The sequence below is a fragment of the Mobula birostris genome, chromosome 11 (genome assembly GCF_030028105.1).
Source record: "Mobula birostris isolate sMobBir1 chromosome 11, sMobBir1.hap1, whole genome shotgun sequence".
Taxonomy (NCBI): Eukaryota; Metazoa; Chordata; class Chondrichthyes; order Myliobatiformes; family Myliobatidae; genus Mobula; species Mobula birostris.
In genome coordinates, this window is record NC_092380.1 from 116684102 (window position 1) to 116703024 (window position 18923).

At 43.4% G+C, this 18923-nt stretch overlaps 1 protein-coding gene across 1 annotated transcript in view; it reads right to left on the bottom strand.

Moving 5' to 3' along the window:
* LOC140205584 (uncharacterized oxidoreductase YjmC-like) overlaps positions 1 to 18923 on the bottom strand; it is a 131473-nt gene that overhangs the window by 64227 nt on the left and 48323 nt on the right. The window lies entirely within an intron of this gene.

An 18923-nucleotide genomic window follows, 5' to 3' on the forward strand; every position in this document is an offset into this window, starting at 1 on the left:
TTGTATACCTCCAGCAAATCTCCTGTCATTCCACTGCACTCGACAAAATAAGGACTTTGCCTATTAGGCTGCCTGTGTAAGTTTTGTTCAGTCTCACAGGATCATTGTATCTGATCCAGGCCCGATGTTTTGGGAAAGGAAACCACAGCCTTTGAGCGGTATAGGGATGGATTACAGGGTTGGTGCCAAACAGGACAGACCTCAGTTTTGTGGTTGGACTGGAAAAGCTCAGTGGATGGACTTGGAGCACGGAATGTATGAGAGGAAATATTTAAAATGAGAGTCTGTGACCACAAGTACAAGTTTAACATATAAAAACAAAAATGCTGAAAATATTCAAAGCACAAGAGATTCTGCAGGTGCTGGAAATGCAGAGCAAAACACACAAAAGGCTGGTGAAACTCAGGCCATGCAGCATTTATGGAAATGGATAAACAGTTGCCGTTTTGGGCTGAGACTCTTCATCAGGACTGATGAAGCATCTCAGCCAGAAATGTCGAATGTTTATTCGTTTCCATAAATGCTGAAAATATTCAAGATCAAGTTTGTTCAGTTGACTGTGAAAGCGGCCAGTGAAGGAGTGGAGCTTTGAGGCCTTGACTCGAGAGATTCTGGCAGTTTTGGCAGTTGGTCTGTGCAATCAAGTCAATCAAGATTTGAATAGATCAGCAGAAAGCCATTGATTAGACAATCAAGATTTGAATAAGCTCAGACTCAGCAGAAAGCAGCTGATTGGGCAGTCGAGGTCAGGTGACCAAACATTTTGAAAAGCTCAAACTGATAAATAGAGGGATAGCTCAAGCGAAGTGGCTAGTGGAAAGCAGCCAGAGCGTGAGTGGAGCTTTAAGGCTTTGACGAGAAGAGGCAGAGGATAAGCTTGCTCGCAATTAGTCTTACAATGCCTCCTGAGATGGTGATGTGCCTCTCATGTGAGATGTGGCAGTCTTGGGGGAACGCCCCTCTCCCGCAGAGTCACATCTGCCAGAAGTGCATATGGCTGGGCCATCTGGAAGACTGTGTAAGGAATCTGGAGCAGCAGCTGGATGACCTTCAACTCATAAGGGAGAATGAGGCAGTCATAGATGAGAGCTACAGGGAGGTAGTCACACCTAGTCTGTCGGAAGCAGGTCGTTGGGCGACAGTCAGAGGGGGGAAAGCAAAGGTGAGCAGACGGGTAGTGCAGAGCACCCCTGTAGCCATTCCTCTGAATAATAAGTTTACTGTCCTGGATACTGTTGGCGGGGACGACCGACCAGGTGTGAGCCACGGTGGCAGGGCCTCCGGCACTGAGTCTTACCCGGTGGTGCAGAAAGGTGGGACGGAGAAAAGAGAGCTGTCGTCATTGGAAACTCTATAGTCAGGGGAGCAGACAGGAAATTTTGTGGACATGAGAAGGACACCCACATGGTTTGTTGCCTCCCGGGTGCCAGGGTCTGGGATGTCTCTGACCGGGTGCATGACATCCTGGTACAAGAGAGAAAGCAACCAGAAGTCGTGATACATGTTGGGACCAATGACATAGGCAGGGAGAGGGATGAGGTCCTGAAGTGTGAGTTTCGGGAACTAGGCAGAAGGTTGAAGAACAGGACCTCAAGGGTGGCGTTCTCAGGATTGCTGCCAGTGCTACGTGACAGTGATGGTAAGAATTGGAGGAGATGGCAGTTGAATGCGTGGCTGAGGAGTTGGTGCAGGGAGCAGGGTTTTAGATTTTTAGATCATTGGGATCTCTTCTGGGGAAGGTGGGACCTGTACAGATTGGATGGGTTGCACCTGAACTCGAGGGGGAGCAATATTCTTGCAGGTAGGTTTGCTAGCATGGTTTGGAAGGGTTTAAACTAATTTGCAAGGGGGATGGGACCCAGAGCGATAGAGCAGTGAAAGAAGTGCATGGAGAAAAGCCAGATCTAACATATAGAGAGGCTTTGAGGAAAGAGAAGCAGAACAAACAGTGTAAAGACAGTAAGGAAGAAGGGCTGAAATGTGTGTACCTCAATGCAAGAAGCATCAGGAACAAAGGTGATGAACTGAGAGCTTGGATACACACATGGAATTATGATGTAGTGGCCATTACAGAGACTTGGCTGGCACCAGGGCAGGAATGGATTCTCAATATTCCTGGATTTCAGTGCTTTAAAAGGGATAGAGAGGGCGGAAAAAGCGGTGGAGGGGTGGCATTACTGGTCAGGGATACTATTACAGCTACAAAAAGGGTGGGTAATGTAGCAGGATCCTCTTTTGAGTCAATATGGGTGGAAGTCAGGAACAGGAAAGGAGCAGTTACTCTATTGGGGGTATTCTATAGGCCCCCTGATAGTAGCAGAGATACAGAGGAGTAGATTGGGAGGCAGATTTTGGAAAGGTGCAAAAATAACAGGTTGTTATCATGGGTGACTTTAACTTCCCTAATATTGATTGGCACCTGATTAATTCCAAGGGTTTAGATAGGGCAGAGTTTAAGTGTGTCCAGGATGGATTCCTGTCACAGTATGTGGACAGGCCAACTAGGGGGAATGTCATACTAGATCTAGTACTAGGTAATGAACTGGGTCAGGTCACAGATCTCCCAGTGGGTGAGCATCTGGGAGATAGTGACCACTGCTCCCTGGCCTTTAGCATTATCATGGGAAAGGATAGAATCAGAGAGGACAGGAAAATTTTTAATTGGTGAAGGGCAAATTATGAGGCTATAAGGCTAGAACTTGCGGGTGTGAATTAGGATGATGTTTTTGCAGGGAAATCTACTACAGACATGTGGTCGATGTTTAAAGATCTCTTGCAGGATGTTAGGGATAAATTTGTCCCGGTGAGGAAGATAAAGAATGGTAGGGTGAAGGAACCATGGGTGACAAGTGAGGTGGAAAATCTAGTCAGGTGGAAGAAGGCAGCATACGTGAGGTTTAGGAAGCAGGGATCAGATGGGTCTATTGAAGAATACAGGGAAGCAAGAAAGGTGCTTAAGAAGGGGCTGAGAAGAGCAAGAAGGGGGCATGAGAAGGCCTTGGCGAGTAGGGTAAAGGAAAATCCCACGGCATTCTTCAATTATGTGAAGAAAAAAAGGATGACAGGAGTGAAGGTTGGACGGATTAGAGATAAAGGTGGGAAGATGTGCCTGGAGGCTGTTGAAGTGTGCGAGGTCCTCAATGAGGACTTCTCTTCGGTATTCACCAATGAGAGGGAACTTGATGATGGTGAGGACAATATGAGTGAGGTTGATGTTCTGGAGCATGTTGATATTAAGGGAGAGGAGGTGTTGGAGTTGTTAAAATACATTAGGACGGATAAGTCCCCGGGGCCTGATGGAATATTCCCCGGGCTGCTCCACGAGGCATGGGAAGAGATTGCTGAGCCTCTGGCTAGGATCTTTATGTCCTCGTTGTCCACGGGAATGGTACCAGAGGATTGGAGGGAGGCGAATGTTGTCCCCTTGTTCAAAAAAGGTAGTACGAATAGCCTGGATAACTATAGACCAGTGAGCCCTACATCTGTGGTGGGAAAGCTGTTGGAAAAGATTCTTAGAGATAGGATCTCTGGGCATTTAGAGAATCATGGTCTGATCAGGGACAGTCAGCATGGCTTTGTGAAGGGCAGATCGTGTCCAACAAGCCTGATAGAGTTCTTTGAGGAAGTGACCAGGCATATAGATGAGGGTAGTGCAGTGGATGTGATCTATATGGATTTTAGTAAGGCATTTGACAAGGTTCCACACAGTAGGCTTATTCAGAAAGTCAGAAAGCATGGGATCCAGGGAAGATTGGCCAGGTGGATTCAGAATTGGCTTGCCTGCAGAAGGCAGAGGGTGGTGGTGGAGGATTGGAGGATTGTGACTAGTGGTGTCCCACAAGGATCTGTTCTGGGACATCCACTTTTTGTGATTTTTATTAACGACCTGGATGTGGGGGTAGAAGGGTGGGTTGGCAAGTTTGCAGACGACACAAAGGTTGGTGGTGTTGTAGATAGTGTAGAGGATTGTCAAAGATTGCAGAGAGACATTGATAAGATGCAGAAGTGGGCTGAGAAGTGGCAGATGGAGTTCAACCCGGTGAAGTGTGAGGTGGTACACTTTGGAAGGACTTCGGCAGAGTCAAAGTAAATGGCAGGATACTTGGTAGTGTGGAGGAGCAGAGGGATCTGGGGGTACATGTCCACAGATCCCTGAAAGTTGCGTCACAGGTGGATAGGGTAGTTAAGGAAGCTTATGGGGTGCTAGCTTTCATAAGTCGAGGGATAGAGTTTAAGAGTCGCGATGTAATGATGCAGCTCTATAAAACTCTGGTTAGGCCACACTTGGAGTACTGTGTCTAGTTCTGGTCGCCTCAGTATAGGAAGGATGTGGAAGCATTGGAAAGGGTACAGAGGAGATTTATCAGGATGCTGCCTGGTTTAGAGAGTATGCTTTATGATCAGAGATTAAAGTAGCTAGGGTTTTACTCTTTGGAGAGGAGGACGATGAGAGGAGACATGATAGAGGTGTACAAGATAATAAGAGGAATAGATGGAGTGGATAGCCAGCGCCTCTTCCCCAGGGCACCACTGCTCAATACAAGAGGACATGGCTTTAAGGTAAGGGGTGGGAAGTTCAAGCTGGATATTAGAGGAAGGTTTTTTACTCAGAGAGTGGTTGGTGCATGGAATGCACTGCCTGAGTCAGTGGTGGAGGCAGATACACTAGTGAAGTTTAAGAGACTACTAGACAGGTATATGGAGGAATTTAAGGTGGGGGCTTATAAGGGAGGCAGGGTTTGAGGGTCGGTACAACATTGTGGGCCAAAGGGCCTGTACTGTGCTGTACTATTCTATGCTCTATGTACTGTCATTCAATGGTACACATGAATACTGACAAATGAAACAATGCTCCTCCACAAATAAATGACCAATAATCAGGTGCATTTAGCCTGTTAGCCTGACATCAGTGGTTGAGAAGTTGTTGGAATTGAATGTTAGGGATGAGTTTACTGAATACCTGGACGCACATGACAAGATAGGCCAAAGCCAGTATGGCTTCCTGAAAGGAAAATCCTACATGACAAACCGACTGCAATTCTTTGAGGAAATTACAAGCAAGGTAGACAAAGAAGATGTAGTAGATGTGAAATACTTGGATTCTCAGAAGGTCTTTGACAAGGTACTGCACATGAAGCTGCTTAGCAAGATAAGAGCCCATGGAATTACAGAGAAGTTACTAACACAGGTGGAGCGTTGGCCAGTCGGCAAAAAACAAGAGAGTGAGAATATTCTGACTGGCTGCCGGTTATCAGTGAAGTTCCAGAGGGTTTGGTGTTGGGACCGCTGTTTTTACGATGTATGTCAATGATTTGGACTACAGTATTAATGGATTTGTGGCTAAATATGCCGATGATACAAAGATGGGTGGAGGAACGGGTAGTGTTGAGGAAACAGAGACCCTGCAGTGAGACTTAGATAGTGTAGGGGAATGGGCAAAGAAGTGGCAAATGAAATACAATGTTGGAAAGTGTGTGGTCATGCACTTCAGTGGAAGAAATAAATGGGCAGACTATTATTTAGATGGGGAGAGAATTCAAAATGCAGAGATGCAAAGGAACTTGGGAGTGCTTGTGCAAGATACCCTAAAGGTTAACCTCCAGGTTCAGTCAGTTGTGAAGAACGCGAATGCAATGTTGGCATTCATTTCTAGAGGGAAAGAATATAAAAGCAGTGATGTGATTTTGAGGCTCTATAAGGCACTCATGAGACCGCACTTGGAATATTGTATGCAGTTATGGGCTCCTTATTTTAGAAAGGATGTACTGATGTTGGAGAGGGTTCAGAGAAGATTCACGAGAATAATTCCAGGAATGAAAGGGTTACCTTATGAGGAATGCCTGGCAGCTCTTGGGCTGTATTCCCTGGAGTTCAGGGACGGGGGGGGGGGGGGGAAGAATCTCATAGAAACATTCTGAATGTTAAAAGGCCTGAACAGATTGGATCTGGCACAGTTATTTCCATTGGTAGGGGATTCTGGGACAAGAGGGCATGACTTCAGGATTGAAGGACGTCCTTTTAGAACTGAGGTACCTCAACATCACATCTCTGCTCTTATATTCTATACCTCTAGAAATGAATGCCAACATTGCATTCGCCTTCTTCACACTGACTCAACTTGGAGGTTAACCTTTAGGGTAGCTTGCACAAGGACTCCAAAGTCCCTTTGCATCTCTGCATTCAAATTCTCTCTCCTTCTAAATAATAGTCTGCCCATTTATTTCTTCCATCAAAGTGCATGATCATACACTTTCCAACATTGTATTTCATTTGCCACTTCTTTGCCCATTTCCCTAAACTATCTAAGTCTCTCAACAGGCTCTGTTTCCTCAACACTACCCACTCCTCCACCTATCTTTGTATCATCAGCAAATTTAGCCACAGATCCATTTATCCCCTATTCCAAATCATTGACGTACATCGTAAAAAGCAGCAGTCCCAACACCAACCCCTGTGGAACTCCACTGGTAACCGGCAGTCAGCCAGAATAGGATACCTTTATTCCCACTCTCTGCTTTCTGCTGATCAACCAATGATCCAACCATGCTAGTAACATACCTGTAATTCCATGGGCTCTTATCTTGCTAAGCAGCCTCCTGTGTGGCACCTTGTAAAGGCCTTCTGAAAATCCAAGTGTACCATATCTACTGCATCTCCTTTGTCTACCCTGTTTGTGATTTCCTCAAAAAATTGCAGTTGGTTAGTCAGGCAGGATTTTTCTTTCAGGACACCATGCTGGCTTTGGCCTATCTTGTCATGTGCCTCCAGGTATTCCGTAATCTCATCCTTAACTATTGATTCCAACAACTTACCAACCACTGATGTCAGGCTAACAGGTCTATAGTTTCTTTTCTGCTGCCTCCCACCCTTCTTAAATAGCAGGGTTACTTTTGCAATTTTCCAGTCATCTGATACAATGCCAGAATCTATCAATTCTTGAAAGATTATTGTTAATGCCTCCACAATCTCTCCAGCTACTTCCTTAGGAGCCCAAGGGTGCATTCCATCAGGTCCAGGAGATTTATCCACCCTCAGACCTCTCAGCTTCATTTTAGTAGTTTTGTAAGAACTGTCTGTTCTGCTTCCAGCCTGCCTGGGTTTGAGCTGAGCTAAGTTCAACACAGGAATGTTGTGTCAGCCAGTCAGGATGGTGGAATTGGAAGAAGTTTCTAGAGAACGCTGCACAGAGAGTTTTTGAGAGGGACACTGGTGAGGGTTGAGGTATTTTTTTGGCAGCAGCTGGGAGAAGATAGGGAAGATGGCTCAGGATGTCATATGGTGGGCATTGATGGCAGACCCAGATGCAAGACACAGACACTGAAGTACTAGGAACTGGACTGGACTAGAGTTAGGGACAGGATTGGACACAGACTAGGAGCTGGGACAGGAACACAGACTTGGGTTAGAACTTTGGCTGGGAAAGCAGAACCAGGACAAGGAACTGAGAACTAAGAGCCTGGGTTTGGACTCTGAGCCAGAGACTGGACTAGGACCCAGAACCTGGGTCTGGACTAGGCGAGGCTTGGCTTGGCTACAGGACTAGGCAAAGCAGAGACTGGACAAGGACCCAGAACCTGGGTCTTGACTCAGGCTCAGACTCTGGAACTAGGCAAAGACATGACATGGCTACAGGACTGGACAAGGCTTGGATTCTTCAAGGCACTCCTGGGCAGGACAAGGTACTCCTTCTTGGAACGCAGGGCCAGGACCCTTTCTAGGATGCAGGGCTGGAATGCTTTTGCAGGGCCAGGCCCCTTCCTTGGACGCTGGGCTGGGATGCTTACTAGAATGCAGGACCGGGATGACTGCCGAGATAAACCGCCGAGGAAACTGTCAGGGATTCAGGTGGAGAGGGGAAGGGAACAGACCAGCCTCAGGCAAAGACAGCCAGACTTACCCAACAGAGGCAAGGACAGGAAGGGACAGATCCAACCGCCGGGTAATGGCAAGGACTGCCTGACTTACCCCGTAGAGGCAAGGACAGGAAGGGAGCTCAATCCAGGGTGGCTCTAAGTCTCAGGGCAGCCAGCAACCTTGGCTGGCTACGGAAACAGCCAAATCCATATCTAGCTCAGAGTGGCAGACGGCCACTCAGCTAGCCCCAGAAACAGCCGAATCCATACCACGATGACTGCTCCGACTAGAGACAACAAGGCTCCATGAAGCAGTTGTCCTCCAACCAGGCCTAGAGATCACAAAGGGCTGCTCTAGCCTTTCACCAGCAAGTTACTCTAAGGGGATACTGACAAGACAAACCAGCACCCACACTTGATCCCAGGGCCAATTAAATTCCAATCCCCAAGATAAGCATCAGGTGCCTATGATTAAGCCCAAATGGAACAAGGGACAGCCGGAAGACACGGAGTCGAGAGTCCAAGGACCGGGTCGTGAACCGGAATGCGGTCTTCATGGACCGGACCATGACAGAGGATGCTATCTCTGCTGCACAGGATGTTTGTGCAGATGAATGGCTTCAAGGAGGAAGGACCAATACTCCCGTGGAAGACCCGTCTGTTTAATTTTGAGCAGTATCTGAAAGGTGGTGTGTGCTTTCACACAGACCAAGGGTCCAATGTGAGTTACAGACAAGTTCAAGATGAGTTCCAACTTTTATGATGAGTTGACTGTTTAATTATAATGGGCACTTCTTGCTTTTTGCTTTATTTTCTTTAAAAACTCTGGCTAAGTTAATGTTCATATACTCTCTTTATATTGGTATGCTGTGTACCTCCTGTTATTTCTTGCTGACAGGTGATTGCAGGAGGTCAGCAAATCACACAGCATTCACACAAACCGGGGTTTGGGAGGGTGAGGCATCCCAACCTCACGTGTTTGGTGGGACCAAAGTGTATTCACGCTAGACGTACGGAGCTTGAGAAAGGTGGGTTTTTCATAGCGGAGTCCTGTGGCTGTTAGCGAGGGGCTAACAACCCACATTTCCAGAGATGCCTAATAAAAAGGGGTTTCACACTTTTTGCATCTGCCTGCTCCACCATTTCATCATGGCTGATCCAATTTTCTTCTCAGCCCCAATCTCCTGCCTTCTCCTTGTATCCCTTCATGCCCTGACCAAACAAGACTCTATCAACCTCTGCCTTAAATATACATAAAACCTTGGCCTCCACAGCTGCCTGTGGTAACAAATTCCAGATTTATCACCCTCTGGCTAAAGAAATTCTTCCTCATCTGTTCTAAAAGGATACCCCTCTATCCTGAGGCTGTGTCCTCTCCCACCATAGGAAACATCCTCTCCACTTCCACTCGATCAAGGCCTCTCACCATTCGATAGGTTTCAATGAGGTCACTCCCCATTTTTCTGAATTTGAGTGAATTCAGGCCCAGAGCCATCAGACACTCTTCACGTGACAAGGCATTCCATCCTGGAATCATTTTCGTGAACCTCCTTTGAACCCTCTCCAGTTCAGCATATCCTTTGTGAGATAAGATGTCCAAACCTGCTCACAATACTCCAGGTGAGGCCCAGGTGACTTATCTACCTTCAGACTTTCAGTTTCCCAAGAACTTCCTCTCTTGTCACTTCACACACTTCATGCCCCTGATACCTGGAACTTCCACCATTCTGCTAATGTCTTCCACAGTGAACACAAATGCAAAATACTTACTCAGTATTTCGCTATTTTGCCCACCACCCCCCCACCCCCCCGTTACTACCTCTCCAGCATTGCTTTCCAGTGATCCGATATCCACTGTTGCTTCTCTTTTACACTTCACCTATCTCAGACCCTGTGGGAGGCAAGTGCAGAATTTGCCAGGCCCAAGCAGAGATATTTAAATCATCCTTAGTGACAGGTGAGGTACAAAGGATTGAAGGATAGCCAATGTTGTTCCACTGTTCACAAAAGGCTCTAAAAATAAACCAGAAAATGAGAGGCCAGTGAGCCTGACATTTGCAGTGGGAAAGCTATTGGAAGGTACTCTAAGGGACCAGATATATGAGTATTTGGAGAGACAAGGACTGATTAAGCATGGCTTTGTGCGTGGTAGGTTATGTCTAACCAAGCTTATAGAGTTGATGAAAGGAAGGCAGTAGATGTTGTCTGCGTGGGAGTTTAATCAAGACGGTTCAGTAACTCAGCATTCAAGATGAGGTAGTAAATTAGATCAGACTTTGGCTTTGTGGGAAAAGCCAGAGAGCGGTAGTAAATGGTTGCCTCTATGACTGGAGGCCTGTGACTAGTGGAGTGCTGCAGGGATCGCTGCTCTGTCCATTGTTGATCTGAATCAATGATTTGAATGATAATGTAGTCAACTGGATCAGCAAATTTGCGGATGCAGTGGACAGTGAGGAAGGCTATCATGGCTTGCAGCAGGATCTGGACAAGCTGGAATAACGGGTTGAAAAATAGCAGATGGAATTTAACGCAGACAAGTACGAGGTGTTGTACTTCGGTCAGACAAACCAGGGTAGGTCTTACACAGCGAAGAGTAGGGCCCTGAGGAGTGTGGTAGAACAAAGGGATCTGGGAATACAGGTCTATAATTTATTGAAAGTGGCATCACTGATATATACGGCTGTAAGGAAAGCATTTGGCACATTGGCCTTCATAACTCAAAGTATTGAACACAGGAGATATGATGTTATGTTAAAGTTGTAAAGTTAAAGATATTGGTGAGGTCTAATTTGGAGCATTGTGTGAAGCTTTGATCACCTACCTAAAGGAAAGGTGAAAATAAGGTTCAAAGAGTAGAGAGAAAATTTACAAGGATGTTGCCAGGTCTGGAGGACCTGAGTCATAAGGAAAGATTAAATAGGTCAGGAATTTATTCCTTGGAATGCAGAAGATTGAGAGGAGACTTGATAGAGGTATACAAAATTATGAGGGATATAGAGAGGGTAAATGCAAGCAGGCTTTTTCTACTGAGTTTGAGAGGGATTACAACCAGAGGTCATGGGTTAAAGGTGAAAAATGAAAAGGTGAAGGGGAACACGAATGAATACTTCTTCAGTCAAGAGGGTTGTGAGAGTGGAATGAGCTGCCAGAACAAGTGGTACATGCAAGCTTTATTTCAACATATAAGAGGAGGTTGCATAGGTACACAGATGGTAGTGTATGGAGGGCTATGGCCATTAACCTTCACTATGGCCCAGTGCAGGTTAATGGGTGTTGGTAGTTTAAATGGTTTGGCAGGGACTAGATAGGTCTAAGGGCCTGCTTCTGTGCTGTCATTTTTTAAAGATTCTCTTACTCTATGCATCTCACAACTACCATAAATACCACTCACTTAGATAATCATAATATCCTTATAAAAGAGAAGAAAGGATGCCATAAAGGTACAAAAGGATGTTAAGAATAGCTGGCTTTTGAAGGGACTTCCAGGTCATCAAGGGAATGGCGGCGTAAGGAAAAGGTCTCTCGACAAAAAAGAAGGTAAATGCCCCATAATCGAATTTAGACAAATACTTAATATTGCATAACTATATTAATAAAAGGGGCAAGGATGATGTCTAAGAACAAGATTAAAAAGTCCGCTCCGAAGGCTGATAAACATAGACGCAGCAAGGCGACGGGCCTAGCTCCCTTACGGCAAGCCAGGACGGAGATAATGAGGGGGAATCGGTGACTCTGTCCTTGATTCTCGGAGAGATTCGCGAGTTCCGACAAGATAACAGCAAACAGCTGGAAGATATTAAAGGAGAAATAGTAAAACCTAACTCGCGGATAGATGAAGCCGAAGCGAGGATTGTTAGAATTGAAGAGAAGCTACAAAACGCAGAGCAGGTGATAGCAGAAATGCTGAAGCTGCAAGACCAGCTCCAGTAGAAACTAATGGATCAAGAAGGCCGCTCGAGAAGGGAAAATGTGAGGATTTACGGAGTTCCCGAAGGAACTGAAGGTAAACCCGGATTGATGATTCCCTTCGTGGAGAAGCTACTTAGAGAGAACCTTGATATACCGGCCGCAAAAGACCTACAGATAGAAAGAGCTCACCGCGCGTTGGCACCACAGCCTCCAGCAGGCGCCCAGCCCAGATCGATTCTGGTCAGATTTCTCAGTTACAGAACGAAGGAAGAGGTGCTTAAAAGGGCATGGCAAAAGAAAGGTTTCATGTGGAGCAACTGGAAAATCAGTTTAGACCACGACTACGCACCGGGGATTCTTGCCAGACGGAAGGAATATACGGAAACACGGAGAGTCCTGAAGGAAAACAACATCAGATTCCAGACCCTGTATCCAGCTTGGCTGAGAGTCTTTTACGACGAAGGGACAAAAACTTACACTATGGTGGAGGAGGCAACGTTGGACCTGGCGGACCGGGGACTACCTATTAAAGTTATCACCCAACCGGAGTCGCTACTGGAGAGGATTCGGCAGAAGTCGTGGCAGTTAGTGGGGCGAGGACGCTCCACACGAACCAGAGTGTCAAACTACAAGGAAAAGCTGCAAATATTCAGACGGGAATGTACAGAGAACACAGATTAATTAAGAGAAATGACTGAAAAGAGTAAATCGGACTTAAAGGTAAAATGAAAACTGGTAACTGAAAATAAACTAGACGGAATAACTTGAATGATAGCAATATGGTCGAGACATAAATAGGAGAAAATTCTCTATGATTATTCAAACTGCTGAGGGCCCTCTAACACAGGGTGAAGATAGAGGTTATCCCTCTGAACTGAGGCGGGTCGGTGCTCAGGCCTCACTGTGGGAAGTCGGGAAAAATTTTCAAATGTTGCACGTTCAAAAATGTCTAGGGTGTGGTTATATGTCTTGGTTTACTGTTGAGAAGGGATTGCTTACTGTTTGGTTAGAAAAGGGGAGTGTTTTTTTTCTACTAGGGAAAAATGCAAACTGAATTGGTAAAAATAATTTCCTATAATGTTAATGGGGTTTTGAATCCAATTAAAAGAAATAAGATTATGTCTAAATTGAAAAAAGAGAGGGCACAAATAGCTTTCCTCCAGGAAACACATATGAGCCAATCTGAACATGGAAAATTAAAAAGAATGGGCTTTAAGCATGTATTTTATTCATCATATAAATTGAGTCACAAAAGAGGGGTAGCTACTTTAATATCAAGTACTCTTAATTATGAACATATTTCAGAGACTAGAGACAAAGAAGGACGGTTCGTAAAAATCACAGGAAGAATAGAAGGTACAGAAATAACATTGCTTAATGTTTATGCTCCTCCAGGTTGTGAATGGTCATTTTATAGACACACTTTTAACCTAATGGTCAGTTCTCAAGGGGTAGTAATTTGTGGAGGGGATTTTAATATTAGATTAAATCCTATATTAGATTCTTCAAGAATAGTTACTCAGAATAAACCTCTGACTCGGAAAGTGAATTCATTGATGGAGGAGTTGGGAATTATAGATGTCTGGAGGGAATTACACCCTACTAGTAAAGATTATACATATTACTCTTTCCCTCATTCAGCCTATTCAAGGATAGACTATTTCTTTATCTTTAATACAGATAGACTCAGGATAAAAAACTGTAATATTGCAACATTTGATCTGTCGGATCATAGCCCAGTCTCTATGTCTCTAATCCTGGAAAGGAAAATGAGGAAAACACTATGGAGGCTAAACTCACATATACTCAATAACCCGAAAGTAATGGAGAGATTAAGGGGAGAAATCAAAGAATATCTAGACCTTAATGACACGGGAGAAACATCACCAGTGATCTTATGGGATACATTGAAAGCTGTACTGAGAGGGAAAATTATTTCCATTACCACTCACATGAAAAAAATCAATGCACAAAAATTAGCAGACCTTCAAGGAAAATTAAAACAACTTCAAGTTGTAGATAGCAACAAAAGTAATTCAAATCGAAAACAGGAAATTAGGAAATTGCAAAGTGAAATTGATGATATTTATACGTTGGAAACTCAAAGAAATTTTCTTTACCTGAGACAAAAGAATTATGAAGTAGGAGGTAAATCAGCTAGATTATTAGCATATAAATTACGAAAACAACAAGCAGACAATACAATTCATAAAATAAAGAATCCAAAGACAAAGCTTGTGGAGAGTACAATAGGGAAAATTCAAGAGAGTTTTGAAACATATTATCGAGAGCTGTACTCTCAACCCCGGGCCCCCAATGAGCCCTATATAGACAGTGTATTGAATTTTTTAGATCTACCTAAACTTACAGATTTACAAAATGAAAGTTTATTAGAACCAGTAACTGTCAAAGAATTGAACGTGGCCATCTCTAGGTTAAAGGCTGGAAAGTCCCCGGGTTCTGATGGGTTTACCTCAGAGTGGTACAAGTCCCTGAAGACACAGTTAGCCCCATTACTACTTAACACCTTTAATTGGATCTTGCAGAGAGGAGAAACTCCACCTTCCTGGAGAGAAGCGATTATTTCAGTTATTCCTAAAGAGGGTAAAGATAAACTAGAATGTGGCAATTATCGGCCAATTAGTGTTCTTAATTTAGATTACAAACTATTTACATCTATATTAGCGCGCAGATTGGAAAAGCTTTTACCTGGCCTAATCCACTTTGACCAGACTGGATTTATTCAACAAAGACAAACACAGGACAACATAAGGAGAACTCTGCACATATTAGAACAGGTTAATAAGAACGAGACAGAGACAATGGTAGTAGGACTGGGCGCTGAGAAAGCTTTTGATTCGGTTAGTTGGGCATTCCTATACAGAGTGTTAGGAAGATTCGGCTTTCAAGAAAAGTTTATTAAAGTAATTCAGACTCTATATGACAGCCCTACAGCCCGAATTAAGATAAATGGGGACCTCTCTGACTCCTTCATCTTAGAGAGAGGCACTAGACAGGGATGCCCAATTTCTCCTCTCCTTTTTGCGCTATATATTGAACCGCTTGCCCAACTAGTAAGACAGAGTGAAATCGTAAAAGGTATCAAGGTGGCAGGGATTGAACAGAAAGTGGCGTTATTCGCAGATGATGTTTTGGTCTATCTGAGTGAACCAGAAAAATCATTTATAGGATTGTTTACACTGTTGGATGACTTTGGGAAAATATCAGGTTATAAAATAAATGTAAAGAAAATGCAGGTTATGTTCCTAAATTATACACCATCCAAAAAATTGCAGGATACATATGATCTTAAGTGGGAAGCTAAATCATTAAAATATTTAGGAATAACCCTGCCGAAGGATCTTTCAACACTGTCACAGGTAAATTATGGGCCATTAATCTCAGAGATAAAAGCAGATATGCATAGATGGAATCTTATCCCCTTTTTAAGTTTAAATTCAAGGATAAATACTATAAAAATGAATATTCTTCCTCGGTTATTGTATCTTTTCCGTACTTTACCGGTGGAGGTGGATGATAATCAATTCAGGGAATGGGACAAATGGATTTCCCGCTTCATTTGGCAAGGAAAGAAACCTAGAATTCGATATAACACCTTACAGTTAGGGAAGGAAGGAGGAGGTATGGTTCTTCCTTGCCTGAGAAATTATTTTTATGCCTCACAGATAACCCCTCTGTTATATTGGTGTAATAGGGAATATAAGGCTAGATGGAAGGAAATAGAATTTGGATTAGTTGACAGTTTTCCTCTTCAGGCCTCAATAGCTGACAAAGGATTGATGGCCCAGTTGGAAAAATTTAAAAACGCTTGGATAAATCTTACATTAAAAGTATGGCAGAAGGTAGTTAATTCATGTGGAATTAATAACATGTTAAAACTCTTTAGATGGTGTGCTATGGATAAAGAAAGGTCTTACAACCTACCTCTCATTTATAGATAAAAAGAGTATTACAAAGTTTCCAAATCCTGCAGGACAAACATGGCCTAGACCATAATGACTTTTTTAGGTACCTTCAAGTACGAAACTATGTTAACCAGAGTTGTAGATATACAGACCTATCAACAGTAGAATTAGAATTTTTCAAGATTCGGAATTCGGCTTGCAGTTCAATACCTAGTAAATCAGTTTCTCGATTATATAATGCATTCTCCCATGCTAAAAATGTAAATACACTGTATATTAAAGAGAAGTGGGAGAAAGAAGCGGGGTTGGTACTTTCAGAGGAGGCTTGGGAGAAAATCTGCAGCTTTCAATGGTCCTTGACTAATTCTTTGACCTGGAGAGAACATTGTTGGAAAAACATTATAAGATACTTCAAGACCCCATATCAGGAAAAATATAAAGATACAAATGTGATGTGTTGGAGAAGGTGTGGCTCCAAGGAGGCAAATCATTTTCATATTTTTTGGGATTGCCCTAAATTAAGTCTATTTTGGGAAGGTATTCATAGAACATTAGTTAAGATACTTGGGTCCCAGATACCTCTGAACTTTGAGACGCTCTATTTGGGGCATGTATTGTTTCTTGAACAGAAGGAAGATATAAAGTTGCTGCAGGCCCTCTTAGCGGCAAGTAAGAAATCAATCACTAGAAAATGGCTAAATCCAATACCACCTACATTAGAAGATTGGTACGAAATTAACTTGGAAATATTTAAAATGGAAAAGTTGACTTACTCCCTGAGAACTCAAAAAGAAAAATTTTATCAAATCTGGAATAAATGGATTGAATATATAACCCCAATGCGAGCAGACTTTAGATGACTCTCCTAATGATTTATACTGCTCTTCTCATCAACACAGTAATATTGCTAACGTAAGCACCCCTAGTCTAAATGTTTGTTTTTTTTTTTGTTTTCTTTTGGAAAATAGAGAATTAACACAAGTAAAGGGAAACATTTGGGAAAGGGATAAAAAAATGAAAAGATTAAGTAAATAAGTACATAGGGATTGGATAATTATGGCTGCGGGTAGGAGCAAGCATGAACAAATTAGGATATAAACACCTACAATGGTTGATACATAGGCTTATATACAACATTTTGAACCAGTGGAAATGGTCCAGAAGGGTTATATGGAAACTATTATTACCATTTTTCTTAACAACTAATTCCATTACTTAGCCTAATAGGTTAGATTTACCACAGTACATAATTATCTATTTAAATGTTTATTTTCCTTTTATATCATCTCAATGTGTACTTAAGAATGTATAAATAATTGCAGTTTTATACATATAAAAAATGGAAAAGGTTATATGTGTGAAAAAAGTACATGATATTTGTGAATTCCTTATCCAAATAAAAATAAAATTTAAAAAAAAAGAATAGCTGGCTTTTATGCTGCCGTAGTGTTTCCCGGATGGTAGCAGCTGGAACAGTTTGTGGTTGGGGTGACTCGGGTCCCCAATGATCCTTCGGGCCCTTTTTTCGCACCTGCCTTTGTTAATGTCCTGAATCATGGGAAGTTCACAACTACAGATGCACTGGGCTGTCCGCACCATTCTCAGCAGAATCCTGCGACTGAGGGAAGTACTGTTCCCATGCCAGGCAGTGATGCAGCTGGTTAGGATGCTCTCAATTGTGCTCCTGTAGAAAGTTGTTAGGATTTGGAGGCCCATACCAAACTTCCTCAACCATCTGAAGTGAAAGAGGCACTGTTGTGCCTTTTTTTTAAAATCACACAGCTGGTGTGTACAAGACCATGTGGGGACCTCGGTGATGTGGATGCTGAGGAACTTAAAGCTGTTTACCCTCTCAACCAAAGATCCATTGATGTCAATAGGGGTTAGCCTGTCTCCATTCCTCCTGTAACCTACAACCAGTTCCTTTGGTTTTGCGATATTGAGGGAGAGGTTGTTTTCTTGACACCACTGTGTCAGAGAGATGACTTCTTCCCTGTAGGTCACCTTGTTATTGTTTGAGATTAGGCCAATCAATGTAGTCTCGTCAGCAAATTTAATTAGCAGATTAGAGCTGTGGGTGGTGACACAGTCATGGGTATACAGGGACTAAAGGAGGGGACTTAGTACACAGTCCTGAGGGGCACCTGTGTTGAGAGTCAGAGGGGTGGAGGTGAGGGAGCCCACTCTTACCACCTGCCGGCAATCTGACAGGAAGTCCAGGATCCAGCTGCACAAGGCAGGGTCAAGGCCGAGGTCTCTGAGCATCCTGTTGAGCTTGGATGGAATTATGGTGTTGAATGCTGAACTGTAGTCCAAGAACAGCATACTCACATAAGCATCCTTCTTCTCCATATGTGTAAGGATGATATGTAGAGCAGTGGCTGATGTGTCGTCTGTCCCATCGGTTGAGTCGGAAGACAAATTGCAGGGGGTCCAGTCTGGGTGGTAGCAAGCTGCAGATGTAATCCTTGATCAGCCTCTCAAACCATTTGCTTATTATTGAGATGAGTGTCTTCTTTACCACAGACTCAACCTGTAAATTAATCTTCTGGGAGCCTTGCATGAGGACTCCCAAATCCCTCTGCACCTCGAGTTTGAATCTTCTCCCCATTTAGATAATAGTCCGCACTATCATTCCCTTTACCAAAATGCATTATCATACACTTTAGTAAAAGGAACAACAGTGTGGACTGTTACCTAAATGGGGAGAACTTCTATTTTCACCAATGAAAACAGGATTCAGCACTCCATATGATAAGTACACACCACTAAACTTAAATGAAAGCATAGCCCAGAAATGTGAAGAAATTATAATGATAGAAGAAAAAGTTAACCAATAGAAGAGCATGACCCTCCTTAGAAGACATCCCCATGAACTGAGCAGACTACATTGAGCAGCGTGATTGAGCTCTGATCAGTGACCAATTTGCATTTGGGATTGATTAGCAAGAACAAATTAAAGGTAGGCAAGGCAAGCACAGTGGCCATTGTCTGAGTGCACAGAGTTAGAGTGGTGATCTTGAGGTTTAGCTCTTTGGGGCTTCAGTGAAGAGAGGCTTCAGTCAGAGGAAGCAAAAAAGAAAAGCTCTAGGTAAACTTTTTTTCTCCTTTTCCTTCTTTTTTATCTGCTCAGTTAGGACAGAAGAGATGACAGGCAGGATAGTTGAATGCTCCTCTTGCAGGATGTAAGAAGGCAAGGAGACCTCAGTGTCCCTGATGACTACAACTGTGAGAA